The sequence below is a fragment of the Diadema antillarum genome, unplaced genomic scaffold (assembly GCF_040938485.1).
Source record: "Diadema antillarum isolate AM-2024a unplaced genomic scaffold, OU_Dant_1.0 scf00000148, whole genome shotgun sequence".
Lineage (NCBI taxonomy): Eukaryota > Metazoa > Echinodermata > Echinoidea > Diadematoida > Diadematidae > Diadema > Diadema antillarum.
The window spans coordinates 1,265,378-1,279,672 of record NW_027271037.1 but is presented as its reverse complement, the minus strand read 5'-3'; the positions used below and the strand labels follow the sequence as shown (position 1 = coordinate 1,279,672).

Genomic DNA, 14,295 nt, shown 5'->3' with positions numbered 1-14,295 from the left:
AGTCACAGCATACACTTGCATTCTTTCATGCACCTCCTTGGCCGGTGTTCGTGTCATCACAGTTCAATTATGCTGCAAGCAAACATCAAACCAAATCATAAAAAATTGCAATAGCAAACCATCTTACATTCAAGGCAACATGCAAATATACACTTTGCATTTGATTTAATAGTCTAATCACGAAACATTTTAATCGAAGTATTTTGAGAACATTTCATTTACATATATTACATGACCGTCAATCCATGAAACAACATGAAATATTAAAAATTATTCTTTTCAGCTCCCTTAACCTTAAAAATACTGGGCTATTTTGACCCCCCCCCCCCCCCCCCCTCCCCCGTCTTTTTAGGGTTAAACCTAATAGGCCGGGCTTGAGATCTTGGCTGTCGAAAAATTGGCACGCATGTCGCCCAAGACATTATCTACTATATTGTGTAGTTGCTTTCTCGAAAAATTATATAATTTCATTAATTATGCATGGAATCAGACTTTTTGGTCAAAATCAATAAATGAAGGTCAAAAACAGTTATGATATTCATTATAAACCTACTTTTGGCTGGTACCATTGTAAAGCCAGATATTTTTTTCAGAGGAATTTTTTAGATTTGATTTGGTAACGTCATTTTGAGATATTAACATTTTTCTGCGCATTTGTGCAGATTCTTCCATTCGTTTTATACACATAGGTCCGAATTCACAAAAGAGGTTTAAACCATGGGGTGGTTTAAACCTCCTTACGCGTACGAAAAATAAGTGTAAATAAGCGCACCAACCCATGCGCGCGCTTAAAGAAAACACATAATTGGACCGGATTCTGTGTGCGTGTACGCTTAAAAAACCTCTTTTGTGAATTCGGGCCATAGCATTGGTCATTGCTGACATCGTACTGTATTCATGCAAAACAGAGTACAATGAAAGAAAACATATATTTATGAGATGAAAGTCATTGACAATCTAGTTGTATATGCTAAGTACCTAAAGCTAAGAAACCACGCTTTTTTTTAATTCATTTATGAAATTCTACTTAGTGACCCTGTTTTTGAAAAACAATTTAAAAAAAAAACGGGAATTCGAGAAATCCCATTTGTGAAAAAATTCTGTTATTCCTCTACATGTAGCCTGTTGTCATTGTTCAGACCATTTTCAAACAAAGAATTCTTGGATTGTTATTATGTAACAGTTTTTTGAATAGCCTGTACTAAGGTATGAATATCATATAATAATGTTTTTGTGATGTTTTTATCATTTAGATTACTTGTACATTATGAATTTCTTTCAAGTAACAGTATGATCTTCTTACCAGTTTCTATGTTAAATGATGAAAGTGGCACAAACAGGATTTTGCATCATCACACATAACATAGTATAACTATAACCATGTATAAAGATCATCTGGACAAATTATTTTGCGCTTACTTTTTAAAGGAATTTGATTGGTCCGCATTTTTGTCGCCTTGCGACAAAAAAAAAGTCACTTGCCTCTGTAACATTTTTTGACGCCTCATATCCCATTGACTTTGTACGCAAAATGTTGCCGAGCTTTGTTGTGCCTTGTCTGAACAGTAGCCCACATTTGCAAAATATGTCAAAACAAGCAGTATAGTTTGCATGGAGTTTGGATATGATTACAGCAAACATGTACAAAATAGCATTTCAATCTGCCTCTTACTTTGGTAAAAACATATGAAAATGTAACATGTTTCTTCAGATTACCTCTTGTTCAACAGTAACTCAAGAGTGCGAAGCGGCGGAGCTCAAGATCCAATCCAGGGACGACTCATAAAACAGCACGTTTGTCTTTCTTAATCGATATAAAATAGGAGGAATCAGATTTCTGACTTACATCACTTCTAGACTTCTTTAGAAATACGTTCAGGCACTTGAAATTGTCATTCGAAGGTGTCTTCGATGGGAAAAACAGTGATGTCGCATCGTCGATTTGACAATTCGCAGAAAACTGCGCAGCACTACTATGAGGCGCCGTTTGTAAAACAATTATATAGATAAATTATATGTTATATAATCATATGAGCTCCGCGTTCAACAGTAATTTTGCACCATTCGTAAAAGCATCGGGACGACGGGTTTAGAAATTGATTCTAAAACCCTGGTTCTCTCTCTCTAGAATTGAATATCATTGACAAAAGGCGACAGGTGAATTATGATACTTTGAACTTGTCTTTCAAAGTCATAAAGGACCTATTTCATCCCGCTTTGAGTTTTGTGGGTTTGGAAATATGGGCTACTACCTTTAACATTTCCTAGGACTCTATGATGAAAAATTTGAAATGTACGTCCTAAGGGAAATGGTACTGGATGGGGTTGTGGTCTTGCAGTTGGGTTTTCCACCATCCATCTTACAAATGACTTTCTGCAGAAAGTCATAAGTGTTGGCTGCCTCCCAAGGATAATCTACCCAGAGAACGAAGATGGCCTTGAAACAAAGGTCCACTCCTTGGATGAGGGACATTGCCTCCAATGCAACACCATAACAAATGACAAACACTTGCTCCGGCTTGAGGATGTCTCCAAGGGCGAGCACAAATGGTTGCTCCTGCTTGCAGTTTTCGAGGTAGTCTGGAAGGTTTGTTCCTACCTGAAGAAGGAGAAAATTATGGTGCTCTATCACTTTTCAGATTACATTATTACAATTACGAATTCTTATGACATGAAGAAACAGTGGAGAGTATTTGACAAATGCAATATGAAATGTTATTTATTTTTCTTTTCGTTTTCTACATGTCATCTCAAGACATGTGTAAATCAATGTTGTTAAAATAATTTGAAGGTATTAAAAGAAAACAAATTTCCATTCATTTGTGTGTTGGCAATGAGGCATGGGACAAAGTAAAGTAAAATCTCGATTAGAGGCGCATAATTGCTCTTTTTAAAGAGTTCCATAAAAACAAAGTGGGGGTAAATATCAATAATATCTGTCTTGGTAAAAACAGCGCAATATATCTTCAAAGTATATGAAGAGTTTGTTCGTAAAACGCGTTAGATCCACTTTTGTGACTTCAGAGAAAAACGCATTTGTTTGCCAGATTTTGTACAGGCTTCTATGGAAAAGTGAAATTAAGAAGTGCATTTCTTCATAAGTGCTCTGAAAATTTAGCTTAATACTTTTGTTCAAAAGACAGGCACAGTTGAACAATGTTCTTACATCAATAACTCAATTTTCATAAAAAAATTGGATCTAACCCCTTTTGCAAATTAATGGGGGTGTTGCAAGAAGGTTGCAATCAATTGCAAATAATTACTAATTTTGAAACAACCATGCTGATTGGCTCAGGGTCTGTCCTTTTAAGAAGACATGCATGCAGCAATGATTTTGATTGGCCAGTAACAATCAGTTGCAACACCCCATAAGTCTTCATATATACATGAATTAGTATCAATAATCCCAGAAATATAAAGAGTGCAATCTTTCAAGTCAGTTCGCACCTCTGTTTGAGATTTAACAGTAGGGACATTTCCAACAACACAGCAAAAAATGCATATTTTGTCATCTTTTTTATTTCATGATTATGTCATGAAAAAGAACATGATATATGCTAGCTAAAGCAAACTGAAAATGAACCACAGAGAATAAACTGGTTAAGTGAAATAATTGATGCTCATCAGTAAATGAATAATAAGGACAATTTAAAGGTATATAGGAATACATGTACTTGCGGTATAAAATAAATTTCACAGAACCTTGATAATTTAATGCATGATACACATTAAATGTGCTGGAAATAGTAGAACATTCGTCATATAGCAATGATCCAAAAAAAATCATTTTGATATAGAACTAACACAGAAATGCATATATTGGACAGTGTTAATCTGACTTTTTGATGTTGGGTGATGTCAAAAAGTATCAAGCATGTTTTAACCTATGATTCTAAAAATATTCAGTACATTTGTGTTGAAATGTTTCCATACTACAGTGCAAATGTGAAGTACTCTTGGCTGAAAATCAATCATAGGCCTATTAAACTTAAGCAAAATTTTCCACCATTGACCAGTACTCCATGTTACCTTTAAAATTGAAAAATTAACATGCTTAGACTATGTCCGAGGCTGAGTGATTTGCATTTCATTAAATTGATTTTCTTACTGGGCCGATGTCGATGAAGGCTTTGGACGCCTCTGCCCTGCTGCATCTCATGCTGCACTTCCCCACCTTCTTCATTCCTGGATTCACGATGTGTGGAAGTGCAAGAAGTGCCACGGTCTCCACTTCTGCTGCAGGACACGCACTGGCAGAAGATGCTGCACAATTAGGAAGAAAACAAATTGAATAAGATTAGATAATATATAATATAGAATTCCCCAAACCACATTAGGTGAATGACAACTTAAGAATTATCCCATGCCCCTTTTTATTTCACCAAGACCAATGGCCGAGGTGAAATAAAACGGAACATGGGATGATTCTGAATTTGGAGTGACCATAGTTTGGCATAGGGAATGACAAATGGTTTGCTAATTATCATAGTATGGAAATAAAGTACTTTATAAAATGATTTCATGATCCTACAAAAATTTTTGATTTGGAAGAAAATGAACTGGAATTAATTTCGAGTAGAAGGACCATTGCCATATAACCAACAACTTCATGGTTTGGCATGATGACCTATCATTTCAAATTACAATTAGCTCATTTCTTTTCAAGACCCCCAATGATGTTTTGCAAACAAGCAACATTACCATTGAAATCTATATTGTAGTTAGAATATATTAAATTAATATTCTCTAATTGACCTTTCTCTTTGCTCCTCCTGGAAATCTCTCTTTCCCCATTCCAAATATCATTTCTCTATTTGCATCATTCCAACTTCAATGTTGTAAATGTTATAGTCAATTAAAATGTGTTGGTTTTTAAAAAAAATATTCTTACGGAGATGCGGAACAGTCAAAGCTTCCTGCCATGTCGGGTTATTGAGGTCTGCATACTTCAGTACCAGGGAGCTATTTTTGGCCACTCTGAGAACAGCTTATCTGCAACCTCTGGATAAAGAATCCTGAAGTCCTGCTGAATCTGGAATAAATGAAAAAAATGTTACTAGTATAAATCTATTTTCAATTTGAAAGGGAAAAAGCAATATGGGTAATTCCACAGAAAAGTGGACACTTTACCAAAACTTTAATCTTTGAATAGGCTACATGTAACATATACATCACATGTATAATTTCAAAGAGGAGCTTCTGGTTTCTTTACTTGGGAAAAACTAAAAAAAAAAAAAAAATCGGCCTCCATCTCTTGCAGTTGCACGAGGGTGATCTTGCTAAAGTTAATGTTAACATGTACTACATGTCGATGGGCAATATCAGGTGCAAACAGCTTAAAGAGATAGGTCAGTAGTGGGGCAGAACGCCCCATACATATCCCACATTTGCATATTATAAAAAACATCAAAACAATTAAAAAGTCTAGTCAGTGGATCTGGTGGATCTAACCACCTGGAAGTGGTATGCATGGTTAGAAGAGATTAGTAAAAAATGCTATTTAGTGGTTGTTAGGGCAAGTTAAAATGAAAAAAAAAAAATTGAATGTCACGTACAACCTTATAATATGCCATGGTCACTACTCACACCTTTGTGAAAAGTCACCACGTATGAGCCAAGTATTAGAGACAAATCACATGAATTAAAGAAAACAAAACAAATTACAAGACATTTAACGAGAGCCTTTTTTTTTAATGCCCCGTAAATTCCTTGTGATGTCCTCAATCTGATGAGGATGGATTTTAATAGCTGAGAGATACGAAGTTTGGACATAGCTCACAGATACAGTACGGGCCGATTATACACAAACACACACACATACACATACACACACACACACACACACACACGTGCACACAGGCGGGCACACACACAGAGTACAGTACAATGCAAGGTCCACAAACACAGATAGATCGGCCTATTAAATAGCCTAATGTTTGGTCTAGCCTAGGCTAGGCTAGGCTTAAGTTAAGCCTAGATTATTACTACGTACTAGCGGCTATAGCCCGCTTTAGTCTGGATTAAGTTGGGCTTAGGCCGACTCCGACTCCGTAGGCCTACCAATACATGAATAATGAAGTTTAATTGGCGGTTGACGGCAGCCCGCTAGTGCATGCAGTTTCGCACCGATTCAATAACGTTTAGACCTCACATTCACACAAAAGGTACAGTGGGTCCTAATGCTACGCACCATACAAATAACATACACGCGCAATGCGACGCGTTCAAATCAGGGTACACACGCGATACACACACACACAGTAAATTTCAATACTAAGATTTGCATGACTCAAATGCATAGGCATTCTGCGTAGCTTTAGGACCCCTTCATTGTCAGAACAAGATTTGACACCGGCATTAATATTGACCTGAAAATAAGCGCTATTAACATTCAACCCTCGTAATTTTCTCTATCAACTTTGGAATATGTAGAATCAAGATATAAAAATGAAATTGCACAAGCCAATGATTTCCGTGATTTTTCTAGCTGCTGAAAACAAAGTGCGTAGCCTTTCGGTCCCCCCATCAATTCATACAGTCAGTGTCACACTCATGACATGTCATGCCATCATTCACGGTCACTTCCGACCACATGCAGGTGCAAAACTCAACTGCACTACACGGTAGACCTAATGCAGTTTCAACTTACCCTTGAAAATGTCTATCAACTCCTCCATCCCCCATTCCAGCAGTCTTTGCCTCACGAAATCATCCATCGCCGAACGAAAAATAAAACGGCTTATTCTAGCCCAGGCCCAGCTAGCTAGCAGCGCACACAGCTAGTGATCAACATAACTTTTACTCGAACCATCGCGCGGATCGGCCAATAAGCGACCGCGCTTGTTCCCAGTAAGCGCATCAAAGGAAACCCGTCAAACGTAATTATACAACGTCCAAGTAGATCCTTGTAATTTGATTGGAGGATTGTTGGTCACGTGATATTCAATAAGTACTCCATTCAGCGCGCCGTGCAATTTTGGTTCTATTTTTGCGTGCAACTTGGTTCGATTTTTTCGTTCTATTCCACGGTTCGAGAAATTGTACGGTACTGCGTGTACTGTGTGTTGCATATTGAGGATCGCATGCAGCTAGCGCAGTGTACGTGTGCGGTACATGCATGCGCGTACGTAGGCCTTCGTAAAGTAGTGGTAGTGTACGTGTATGAGCGCTAGGCTGTGACCGGACCGACCTGTATCTAAACGCCCTGATTGCACAAGCCAGAAAGAGAATCGCAGTGGATCCACATTTAAGTATGGCTATATTTTTCATACATATATAGACTTCTAGGCCTACTTAGACCAAAAAGATCTACTTGGACGTTGTATAAATCAAATAGTGTATGGTCTTTACTCGTGCAATGGAACGAGATTTCGCACTCGGTGAAAGATGAGGCGCTCTATTCAACTCGGCTTCGCCTCGTTGAATAGAGCGCCTCTTATCTTTCACCTCGTGCGAAATCTCGTACCATTGCACTCGTGACCATTCACTATTTGTATACTATTGCACTTAGTTATTCATCGATGACAGATATTATAGTAAAAGGGAGCAAAGTAACTGATAATTGACTGATTTTCAAGTCAATTTTACTTGACTGGGAAATCTAGTTAATTATTTGACTAGACTGTTTTTAGAGTGTACGGTTTTTATTTTAACTATTGTTCACATTTTGTATAAAATAAAATCGATTTTGCTGATTTAAATTTTTACAGTATTTCGTTTTTATCCCTAACTCATTTTTAAGATCTATTTCAAAGCACTAAAGTTGGGTTTTTGTTTCATCTGCAAAATAATGGTAAACTATACCGTTAAATACTGCGTTCACACCATGTTCCCGGCAACCACGGTAGGCATGTTTCAGGCCACCTTAGACGTGAAACAACGCGGGGAGACGGGATAGGCAAACTGTCCAAAAAAAAAAAAAAAAAAAAAAAAAAAATGCCACGGCAGTCCCGATGCTAACAATGGCTAATGAGGAATATTGTATGCAACCAAACACGACGGCACATAGGGCCTAATAACCCAACTGTCCGTCGTTGGACCACGGACCTTCTTCTTCTTCTTTTTCTTCTTCTTCTTTCTCTCAGTCTCTCTAACCCTTATTCCACGAGCATCATGTTGGACCCTCTTGTTTTTCTTCATTTTAATCGTTATTGCTATCGGTTGCCAAAAGGTCAAGCTCTGTGCTTATTCTTGGCAATTGTTCTGTATGCAAATTAAGATGTAACTCATGTGATTATGTTCCAGATGTATTGCATAATTGATGAAAATGATGATAATTGTTGAAAGTATTCATACTACTGTTATTTTAGTACTATGTTAATGAATTTGCAGAAAATTGATGGATTTGGGAAAAAAAGACATATATAGAGAATAAATCAAATCAAATCAAATCAAATCAAATCAAATCAAATCAAAATACTGATAGTCTAGCCTGACCAGACGCCGTGAGAACAGCGTCTGATGAATATATGCTCATCAATCAGGGTGGGGACTGAAACGAACGAGACTAGAATGCTAAAGGCCGTGTCACACCATTCCGGGCAAGCTACGCGGGCTTGTGGCGAGGAGGTAGTTTCCAGCACGTTTAGAAGATTTTCAGCGGCGAACAAGAATGTTTGCAATTTTCATTCATGCCTTGTCATACCGTACGGGGGAAGTTTTGCGGCTTGACTTGCGGGGAAACAAATTTACTCCCCGGAGCTCTCCGCAGTTGGTCCGCACCTGACAGTATCTAGCTCATAGTTGCCCGGAGGTGCTCACGCAAGTCCGATTTAACCGCTGCCAAGTTTCGAGCATGACCAAGACTTTTTCCGGGTGAGTCGCGGGAATGCCCGTAGAGGTCCACGCAGAACGCCAGTAGGAGACCCTTAGCGGCAGCACTTCCCAGGCAACTCCCACGCAGGTACTTCGCAGTCCCGTATGCAGCCAAGATAATGAAATTCTGTGGGATTTCAGCCATTCCATTAGAGGGATTCCTTCACTGAGTTGTCAGCCCCCACGCGACTGGTACAAAGGTCACACAGTATACTCGCAAATATAATTTAAGTAGAACGCGTCCAGCAAGTAATAGTCCATGGGCCAAGACTCGAAAAATGGGTTACTGGTACCACCTGAGGTGGCAAAACCTTTTTGGTGTCATTTTGTTTGTTGGGCATAGATATGCTTATTAAGCTATGATAGCATTTCCAAATGAGTAGTTTAGTCATAATAAATGAAGTTTTAACCAATTTGGTCTCATTTTTATATCCCTGTACTTCTGAATCGAAACTAACCGCTATACAAAGAAGAGCACTGTCTTCTGTATTTCCACAGGTGTTCTGTTGTAAACGCAGTGCGCTTAGTCTTTATTCAAGGCAGCGAAGGGAATATCCAAATGTTTATGCTGTCCACAGATGTCACGCGGTGCGCCTAGTCTCTATCTAGAACAATGTACCGTTATCATATCTAAAGTTCCTAATAAAAGGGATTATCTATACTGTTTTTATACTACCCTCTCAACAAATACATCAGTTTTAAACAAAAATCACTCTGTTCATTACAACAATTATTCAGTATAATGTACTGTAGTGTACCGCTACATTGTCTTTGCATTATCTTTCATTGTTGGATGGAAATAAAGCGACATTGGCGTGGTATTAGCGTTTTCATCGTTGCGTTTTCACCGGAAAATGATAAATAATTGAAAAATACGGTAAAATTCACGAGGAATTGCTTTTTTCTTGTTGTCGTTGTTTTTAGATAAAGGGATATACACTGTATCGTAAGCTTTGGATATTCCCTTCGCCGTCTTGAATAAAGATTAATCGCTGTGGACATCATAATCTTTGGATATTCCCTTCGCTGCCTTGAATAAAGACTAAGCCCACCGCATTTACAACAGAACACCTGTGAACATGCAGAAGACAGTGCTCTTCTCTGTATAGCAGTTAGTTTCTATTCAGAAGTACAGGGATATAACAACGAGACCAAATTGGTTAAAAATTCATTTTATTATTACTAAACTACTCATTTGGAAATGCTATCATAGCTTGATAAGCATATCTATGCCCGACAAAGAAAATTACACCAAAAAGGTTCTGCCACCTCAGGTGGTACCAATATCTGGCCTGGCCCATGGACTATAAGACACATGCGCTGACTCGCTCAAATCCTTTTCCGCCCTCAGGAATGTCCGTTATGCTAGAAAAAACCTACAGGTAACAAGCCCGAGTAGCTTGCCCGGAAAGGTGTGACAGGGCCTAAACACGGTTGCGGGTAAAAATAAATGCGTGCGCACCTCCGGGCGACTACGGTTGAGATAAAATGCTAGGTACTGTCATGCGCTGATCGTCTACGGGGACCTCCGGGTAGTCAAAAATGCTCTTTGCAAGTCGCACGCAAGGCTTGCCCGGAAAGGTGTGACACGGCCTTAAGTTGGAAAAACAAGAGAAAATGTAGTCTACCCACGGCGACCTACGTTTGGGCAAATGGGGCTGCCGTACGGTGGCCGCCGGGAACATGGTGTAAACGCAGCTATTCCGCTTTTCGAGAAGGTCGGCAGCCTCATAAAAATCAATTTTAGCCCTGAAAAGTACGTCTTGATAGTCTGCATTGCACAAAATTCATTTCATTTCATTCATTTATTTTTTAGTTTCATACTTCTCATTTATGAACATTACAACAGAAATAATAATACAAGTTCTTTTACCTTGTAAACAATGTGCAATCTCTAATAATCAATAGTTTAGCTCAGTATAACCATAACATTTCGATTCTGCTAAATATCGTATAATACATCATCCACTGCATGTTTAATGTGAAGATAACTTACTCGAGACCTCTGAATATCTGCATCAAATTTTGCATCGATTATCAAGATATATATAGGAACACTATTTTTGTTACAACAGAACGCTGCTCAATACACACTTGTAAGGATGTAAAGTTTGGCATAGATTATTCATAACAGTCCTGTGATAAGATAGATGTCTGTGTATCACTTCCCATCTTTGAAAAGGAAATGCAAACTTTTAGTCAAATATAAAAATGCTGCATCATTTAGACCCTTATTTTGATTCCCGCATAAAATCTGATCTTACTCATCATAAATTTCTGATAACAGGCACAGTTTCTATGTATATAGACTATAGAGGTTCACTTCGCGCAGTTTATCAAGATATTATTCACGAGAATGAACTGCCACACATTCCTTCTTGTACAGGAGTTCTATTTGTCTAGTAATAAAAGGAATATAGGACCAACATTTGCTATCAAGTGCTATTTTGTTCTTCATATGAATTATGAATACGTTTGGTGCTTTAACGTTGGTACAAAGTTCAAGGCTGCATGTTGAAGATAGACATCACCGGAATCGTGCTCGATTCCATGTTTCTATTCAGGGTACACAGGTCAAAGAGAGTTGTAATTTACGGCGACTGTTGGGTTGTAAAACGTGATAGATAAAGGAAATGGTTAAATTAACACACCAGTTTCCCGTTGCATAAAACTTACCGTTGAATTTCAATGGTAACTACCGTCAAAATTAGGCGTCACAGCCAATCAGCATCAAGGATTTTAAACTTTACCGCTAATTTGAAGACTTACCGCTAGAAAGGAGCGGTAAGTCCAGCGGTAAGGGTTTTATGCAACAGGGCACAGCTGTTCGAGAGACAAATTAATGAAATGTAAGAGGAGTAGAAATGCGGGAGACAATTATGATCATAAACACGTGCTAGACGATGATAATAGTATCAGAAATACACATGTCATGCACAATTCCATCATAGATATTCCGATCACCACTCCCTGAGCAGTTTTCGCCGAGCAATGCCGGGTGGTCAATGGTGGGTGGTGCGTAGTACAAGTTGTGAAGAGTTTGTGTAAAGGAGTAGTGTTGTGTGTATATTCACGATAGAGAATGTATAAGAATTAAGAGAGATAATAGTTCGTCCCTGGAAAAAATACATACAGTGACAGAAACTGGTCACTCAAAAAAAAATCAAGTCTTAAACATCAACGCGTTAAAAGGTTTGTCCCAAAAAGGCGCTACATCCACACAATTCAAAGACACATTATTTTTCTTTCATAGTAGTGATTAAAGACATAGATTTTTCCAATCACATATTCCTTATCACATTGTGGGTACTATTAAGACAGGAAGCCATTGCATTAAAATACCTCCAAACATGTGGAATAAAAATCCAGGTTGTTCTCCTTACAGCAAAAAGTGGATTTATCAACATCTGGAAAAAAAACTCTTTATACAATGTCTAGAATAATTTTCATATTTTTCGTGACTTGGAAAAATATATACACATATATACATATATACAGTATGTATATATATGTATATATATATATATATATTATATATATATATATATATATATATACACATGCAGGGTGGTCCATGAGGGGTTTTAGCATGTCGCTGCAACATGCTAAAATTCTTGTGCAACATCCTAAAAAGCCAGCAACATGCTATGCAACATCCTCAAGAATTTGCAACAAGCTCAAAGTAAAAGTATTCAAAAATGTGCAAAACATGTGCATAACATAAGAAACATCAAACTACCAGGTACTTTAGATATTTGTGTGCAAAACATGAGAGAGAACATTGAATGTAAGCAGCACAAAGAGAGATAAGCAGCAAAATATTGCGTACTACGTACTCATTGTGTGTGCTCCGCGCATATTCAATTTCAGCAATATTCTCAGATTCTGAGCTTGCAACATGCTAAAATTTCAAGTTGTGGACCACCCTGCACATGTGTTATGTTTATGATCTCTTTCTGGCTGCCCATCTATAATATTGCGCACAAAAACATAAATTTTTGGTTTTGTCGGTTTCCCATTGCATTACATATTTGCTGGCTTTGCATTAGGTAATCAGGTGATGCTGAATAAATGATAAAACATGTATCGTTGAGGAAGAGGAAATGATCGTCGAATCTTGCCATGCTTGCTTACCTCCGCCATTCTGGAAGCACAGATAAGGAAACCGCCAGATGTTGGCCAGACCAACCGCGTAGCCAAGACAGGTAACCACGAAGTCAAACCGGCCACTCCATGTGTCCCGCCCTTTTTGATTCTTCGGGTCACTTGACATCTAACGGAGGAAAACGTTGATTATTCAATGCTTTACCTTTTCAAACTAAACTTTTCAAACAAGTGAATTGCCCTTTATGACAACCTGCTGTTCAACAGGGATTTATCATTCTTCTAAGCTGCTCCCGTTAACTCCTTTCCAAAGATGGAAAGTGTAAACTTTTCAGGGAGTCACGCAAACCTTTGGCAAATTTTTGTGTCTCTCCATGGAAAGCAAGATCTATTTTTCTATCAAAGTCATATTTGTACAGTGAATACACATTAGTGCTTTAAGCATTGGACAATGAGCAATGAACCCGCGAAAGATGTCCCGTATTGTCAGCTGCAAAAGGGCTGTAGTAAGACAAACAAATCAATAAACTGAATTAATTCTTGAGTCATGCTGATGTATACACAAAGTGTATCTGCTTTTGTCTGTACGACTGCGTTATATTCATACCAGTGAGCGCAACTCTTTGGTTGAAAATAACTTTCTCATGAAATTCATATCACGTGGACACACGTAGTGATCCATTCCTCGGGGTCCAAAGAATTTGCCATATACTAGTATATTGGGATACAATGAATACTGATTGATTATGTCGGAGATGATGGGCAAGTTTTAAAGTCGTTGAATTCGCTCCTTGGTAAGTTCCGAGAAAATGCCTTCTCGCCTTAATTTCGAACTATTTTCTTGTGCGATTTTGAGATTGACTCAGTATGAGAAGAACAGGTGCATTTGCTTTTCCGAAGGTTCTGTATTCAAATCCGAAAATGAAAGAAAGTATATTACATCGAAGCCGGTTCGTAACTACAAAAATGTAAAGAAGGTGTATGCCTTATGGCGAACATTCGTGAGAATGTATTAATTATTTAAAACAAGTAAAAAAAAAAAACAAAAAAAAAAAACCCAAACAAACAAACAACAACAGATAAACCCTCCCCTCTTGTTGGCCCATAAGTGATATGAAACACATTCAGGTTATGCTCGACAACCATATACATATTTACTGAGTATGATTTTTGACATAAAGTCAGAGGAAAGTGAATACATACCCTCCTGAATTTGACTCTTGAATCCCCAAGCGCTTCAAATTTTTAAACAATAATGAACTCCTACAAACCGTTCGACCTCCATCCCGCTCACATAATTATCCCATATAAAACATACCCTGATTAAAGGGGCACACTGGGACAGATTTAGAATTATTCTGGAAGAAAGTAACTTTT

At 38.0% G+C, this 14,295-nt stretch overlaps 2 pseudogenes; both read right to left on the bottom strand.

Annotated features, from left to right (window-relative positions):
- LOC139721725 (sodium- and chloride-dependent neutral and basic amino acid transporter B(0+)-like) overlaps nucleotides 1–13,087 on the bottom strand; it is a 28,809-nt pseudogene extending 15,722 nt beyond the window's left edge.
- Nucleotides 1,024–7,851, bottom strand: LOC139721708 (uncharacterized; annotated as a pseudogene).
- Nucleotides 13,088–14,295: the final 1,208 nt, after the last annotated feature.